The sequence below is a fragment of the Mercenaria mercenaria genome, chromosome 8 (genome assembly GCF_021730395.1).
Source record: "Mercenaria mercenaria strain notata chromosome 8, MADL_Memer_1, whole genome shotgun sequence".
In the NCBI taxonomy this organism is placed as follows: domain Eukaryota; kingdom Metazoa; phylum Mollusca; class Bivalvia; order Venerida; family Veneridae; genus Mercenaria; species Mercenaria mercenaria.
This window is the reverse complement of record NC_069368.1, coordinates 29,794,764-29,801,204: the sequence shown is the minus strand read 5'-3', so window position 1 is coordinate 29,801,204 and position 6,441 is coordinate 29,794,764. Positions and strand designations below refer to the sequence as shown.

Genomic DNA, 6,441 nt, shown 5'->3' with positions numbered 1-6,441 from the left:
ATATCTACTTCCTGCGAGCAATCAATTTTTAAATAAATTTGATGAAAGTGCCTTTTAGAGTCGATAATTTCAGATAATTTTTATTTTCTCTTTTTTTCATGCAGACATCATCATTTCACAACTAATCTGAGATAAACATGCGTATCTATGACAAAAATCCATAATATCATTACAAGGGCAATACACATAAAAGTCAGATGTGTCAATTTTGTTTTTAGAAACGGTTGCAGTCACAAAGTAATTGACAGAACAAAATGTAAATTTCAGCATATTTTTTCACACAAAAATGTGTTAGTGCGTAGAAATGTGATCAGGCTGAGCACATGGCCTTATGGATTTCATGATTTTCGGCGCTTAACGTGAAAACAGTTAAAGCACAGGATTCACAAACATTAACTTTATGCTTAAATCTATATGCGATACATTATGCATATAATTATAATTCACGATAATATCGCATATGGAAGTAACTGGAATAAATTTGGACTATTTCCTTCGGAAGTTTACAGGACTGTCCTGTCAAAAGGCCTCCCTCGTGTTTACATATTTTGACAGGTCGAGTTGTTCTGGGACTAGGAACAATGGTAAGTGCAAAGTTATATAGATTTATATAAATTTCATTATTTTTGCAACGAGTTCAAAGTAAGGTTGATTATCAGTCGACTCCCAGTATTTCAAGATCTGAGAATGATTTGCCTATTTGCGGAGAACATAGCATATGCATGCTTGTATCTGCCACCATAGTCTAGATTATCATTAGATCCACTGGTAGATCTACAACAAATCATTCTCAGATCTTGAAATAGAGTCGATGCAGAATTAACGCATTGTTTCATAGATAGTGAATCGATCAGAATAGACAGAACAGATCATTGTCATAGAAAAAAAACGTTGATGTACTTTTTGCATTCGAATTGACATAATTTGAACATGGACTCTGCATTTATGCCATAAAATCACAGGTGCCCGTCCAGTCTTGGTGCCCATATGGGTGCCGCCCCGTCAAAAAAAAAAAAAAAAAAAAAAAAAAAAAAAAAAATTAAAAACACTGTTTTAAGCCTAAAACGAAAAAAAAATTTTTTTTGAAAAACTTTTTTTCCCCTATATATACTCTTATATGGAAAAGGTGCATGTGTTGCCGTAACGCTATGGAGGTTTACTAGGACACGCTGTGGAACAACCAAAATGTCCAGTTCAGTACCAATGCAAGCTACCCTGCTGCAATTTACACATCATGCATTTATAACATAGTAAACAATCCTATTCTACCTAGTAAACAGCCTTAAATAACTTACATTTAAATTCAAACAAGCCAAATTGTCTAGACACTTGCAAAATAACAGTGACGATCGGCCATTTTGTTTCAAAACGAAAGTAGAAAACCTTTTCCGTTGTTTGCGTCTTAGAATTTAAATGTAAGTTATTTAAGGCTGTTTACTAGGTAGAATAGGATTGTTTACTATCATGCTATAAATGCATGATGTGTAAATTGCAGCAGGGTAGCTTGCATTGGTACTGAACTGGACATTTTGGTTGTTCCACAGCGTGTCCTAGTAAACCTCCATAGCGTTACGGCAACACATGCACCTTTTCCATATAAGAGTATAAGAAGGGAAAAAAAATTTTTCAAAAAAAATTTTTTTTTTCGTTTTAGGCTTAAAACAGTGTTTTTAATTTTTTTTTTTTTTTTTTTTGAGGGGGCGGCACCCATATGGGCACCAAGACTGGACGGGCACCTGTGCATAAAATATGTCTGATCGGACGTGCTGAATCAGCCGGCAAAAACCATCACTATTTTTAAAGTAACATTAATTAGAATCAAGGTCTACTGTGCATTTAATCCGTCATCTGTTTGTTTCAGATGAATGAATACCTGCACCATGGAAACAATGTCATTTGCAAACTTTTTGAACCTGTACTGGGCGTTCACATTGACATTTCTTGTTCAACAGGAATACATGATGTCGACCAACAGTACAACTAGGTAAATGTCAATGTTCTATATATATTCTACAATAGTTTCATAAAAAAAAGAACAATGTCTATAAGTAAGCCAAAGAAAGGACACCTCTGCATAGCTGACAAGGTCAGGGGTCTGAACGAAGCATGATCATGCACCAAAATATCAACACATTTATACATTTATACAGTGGAATGAAATAACATACAGTAGGTCTATATTACAGCAAGATGTGATTAATAAGTAGTATCATAGATCTAATTATTTATTTTACATGGCATGCATGAATTGTTCAACTTCATAAATCAGCTGTGCTGCAGACATACAGAATCAGCATAAAGAAATTAAGCTACATGAGTAGTTTTAAGATACATTAATCCACACTTGTCAATATTCCATATATAATGCTGATTTCCTTATATGGGTGGTTTTCAAAATAATGAAGCTTTTTCTTCTTTTTCACCTTACTTTAATTCAGTTCAGTTTTAGAATGTGTTTTGGGGCAAATCATATCCAAATCAATGTATTCAAGAAATGTGTGCAATTTCAGATGAATGGCTCAAGCATTTTTAAAGTTATGTTAAATTATATAGCTAATTTTGTCCCCTCTGCACCAAAAGTGTGACATTTTGCATGAAGGATAGTTTTCAACTGTGTTTTACTTTTTCAAACCAAACTTAATTGTTACAGCTTTGGCTTTTCTTAAATGAAATCTAAACTCTGCACATTTAAAACAAAATACTTCTTTTCATTAACTACATTTTATTCTTACCAATAGTTCATGTCTTGTGATGGAAGCCCCTTCATAAAAAAAATAGTGATACATTTAAAAGTTGAACACTACAATTTCATAACCCCATTACTTTTCTTAAGTCATAATGTTTTTCTAAGATCTTTATCCTTACAGCTTTGAAGACACCTTATGATTTTATTGTTTTATAAATCAACTTTCTCAGAATCTTCATATATGTCTATACACCCAAAAATGTCCCTTGTAAGTATTCTTTAAATAAAATGGGTTTTTACTTTATTTCCCTCTAAATGGAAGTTACAATGGTTACAAAAGCAGCTTTCAGCTTCACATATTAAGCCAAAGTGATGTCCCCTGTGCACCTTTTTTTGACATTCATCAGTTATCATAGCATTTATACTGTAATATGTTGTGGCAGTTCTATATTCTTAGCAGTGTGTAAGTTAAATGCAGGCATTACTTGATAATTAAGCATTATATAAGAATCCCAGGACAATTTAAATTTTATTTTTTGCATTTTTCTCAAGTTTTCAGGTTTAAAAGGGGAAACATCAATTTTAATTAAAGTTTACCTACATATGTAAATATTCAGTAGCTAGTATTGTGTAGTTGAAAGAATTTTACTTACTATGAACATATTCCATGAATACATATTTTGCTGCCATTTGTCCCCTGTGCATCTTCTTAAAATTAGTAGCATTATAAAGATGTATGAATTTTACCATTCCATTTTACCATGCATGGTATTTTGTCATTTTTCTACTCTGAATAAGCAGTGCATGTAAACTAAATGATTTCAATGTGTTAATTGTGTTTAAAGTCACTTATTTTTCATTTAAAGCATTATATGTTGCTGAATTTTCATGTTTGTGTTGCGAAAATTTTCAGTTTTGTAGTTATTTTGTGGAATAAAGTAATTGTTCAATAGACTTTTGTCTTAAGATGATCACCATTAATCTTGTTTTGAACAGAAAAAATAATACTTAATGAATATTACACTGATTTTTAGTATGTGTCCCCTGTGCATCTCTTAAAAATCACCAGACATTTTTGAAATTTGGAATGTGGTTTATAAACCTGCAAAATGTGAGAGAAAAAAAGTTTTATAATAATATGTTAATTATTTTTCATTCAGCAACAATTTTTCTAGGTAAAATTTTATTTTTATGTCAGATTTGTGCAGAAAGGGTGATTTTAAAAACCAAAGTCCACAAACATTTATTAAATAAGTTTCAGACTATACACAAACACCTATTCATATATGTTGAAAAACATTTACTGTTATACATATTTCCTTGTCATAAAACACTGCAATATTTATCACCCATCTTACTGGTAATTCTCTGAAGTTATGAACTGAAGGCTGTTCAAAATATTATCTGATTGGTATTTCTCAACACTTTCCCAAAGTTGTATATTTCCTTGAAATTTGAATTATTTGCTATCATAAAAAATAGGTGACCACCAAAAGAAATAGGTTTGAATTTCCAACCCCTATGTCACACTTTTGCTTCATTATTTTGAAAACCACCAGTATGTTTCCTCATAGTTTTTTTTATACTATACTATACTTATTTCAGATGAAGATATTAATTTATTCAAAGAAATAATGGGACAATGAATGCTAAATTTGCCAAGAAGAAGACTGCCAATTTACACACCATTTTATACAGGTAGGTGTTTAAAAGTGTTTTGAAAATAGATATGGCATTCAGCATTTATTTTACAAACTATAATAACTGATTTTAGAATTATGTACATTGTACTTTTAAATTGTTTTTAATGTGAAGTGTCAGAAATTTATAGAGAAATCACAGTTAATTGTGAAAGAAAAAATTATGTATATATAAATGTACATGTTGGGCTTTTTTTAGTTACAGTATGATATGGTGAACAAAATGCCTCAATGCAGCCAGTTCTGGAGCTTTGGCTAGACTATGAACAGTAGACATCAAAAGGTACAGGATAGTTTAGAGCCGCATTTATGTAATTTTTTATGTAATTACTATTTATCAGTTCAAATGAAACTTGGTACATCAGCATGAAGTGGACAGGCACATATTGTCAGGACTATCAAATTTGATTATTTGTTTCTTCAGTTATTATGTCATTTTCTTTTTCAAATTGTCATATCATAGCTTCCTTCATACCTTTTGCATTAAAACTCTCTTTCTGCAGATTCCATCATATTCAAATGGATCATGGTATACTTCATGGCCAAGCAGCAGAATTATACACATACTATTATAATTATAGTGGATTTTACATCTGATGACAGTTTTCTAAAGTTATGGTCCTTTTAGAATCTTGAATTAAATGAAAGAGTTACAGTTTCTTTTCTTTTGTTCTTTATGTACTCAGCTCCTCCCCCACTTTCTATCCAATGCCCTTGAAACTTGTAATACACTTTTACCTTAAATGTAAATTAAGGCCTTTATCTATTTCAGCCTAAAATCTAAATTTGGAGTGTTATGCCCCTTTTTATATTATAAGAATTATATTTCATCTCCCCCTACAGTTTTCATACTGTGTCACAGTGCAAAAGTAAGTTGATATGAAATTATCAACATGAAGTAGGCATGCACATATTGCAAGACTTCATTTCAGGTTACTTTTTATTGAGTGATGTGCTTTAAAATATCACAAATACACTTGTACATTGTGTATGCCTACTCACAGTTTTAAACAATTCATAAGAAATTTAGTATACATTATGGACATGAAGTGATCATGTGCCTATATATAGTGTTAGTTGAAAATGGAATGCATGAAGACATACAGACAAATATATATCATCTGTTTGAATTCAAAGCTGTATTTCTTTATTACTTGTGTAAGGTACTGTTTTTCCACTTCTTAATGACATTTTCTTGATAATGTCTGTCAGACTGATAATATTATAATTGTAAGATTTTACATTCTAAAATTTTGTGTTTTATGAACATATAAAACATGTTAAGTTTATACTAGTGTAAAAATGGCTAAATTTTTCCATTTCAGATGATCATCTGAAGGGCCACAATTGTTTAAAGCACTGGTCAACAAAAACTGAACTATTTGATGGATCATACATCTGCAGAATGTACTACCATATTTCCAGAATCAGAGAAATAGAAATATCAAGTATTAGAGAGAAAGAAAAGTATGCATCATGTATGAAGAACTGCCTAAGAATAATTTGCAAAATACATTGAAATCTAACAATTGCTAATTGCATAAGGAAGTTAAGAAAGGTGTACTCTTCTGGAAAATATGTGTCCAGTGCAACATTTCTTTTCCAATTTTGTGAGCATAATTCTGAATAAAAATTGCAACATGGCTACAGGGATGATACAAAAGGTTTAATCTTATTTCCAAACACATTGGGGGAATCAGAGAAGAAATATCAAAAATTAGGGAAAAAGAAATAATTGTCATGAATGAAGAACTTGCTTTTTATTAATTTACAAAATACTTTTTATCCTCACAACTGTTAATGATATTACGAATATGGAAGTTAAAAGTGTGGACTTTGATTAATCTTCAACTTCTCTGAGCATAGTTTTTCATAAAAATTGTAACTTTATAAAATAGTCTTGTAGAAAAAGTGTAAGACTTTCATACTTGTTTTATAGAAAATGTTTCTGGATGTTTCAATGTAAGTTTGCTAGACCCAGACCACTAGCTCCAAAGTCAAGGTTGCACTTACAAAGGTTAAAAGGGTCTGTTTCTGTCTGGTCAATAACTGCCA

General features: G+C 31.1%; 1 long non-coding RNA gene across 1 annotated transcript; it reads left to right on the top strand.

Moving 5' to 3' along the window:
* The first annotated feature begins 222 nt into the window (after positions 1–222).
* On the top strand, positions 223–6,008 carry LOC128558997 (uncharacterized). The gene is made up of 4 exons (XR_008372013.1): positions 223–584; positions 4,292–4,384; positions 4,586–4,669; positions 5,712–6,008. It is a non-coding gene; the product is annotated as an uncharacterized LOC128558997 (long non-coding RNA).
* Positions 6,009–6,441: the final 433 nt, after the last annotated feature.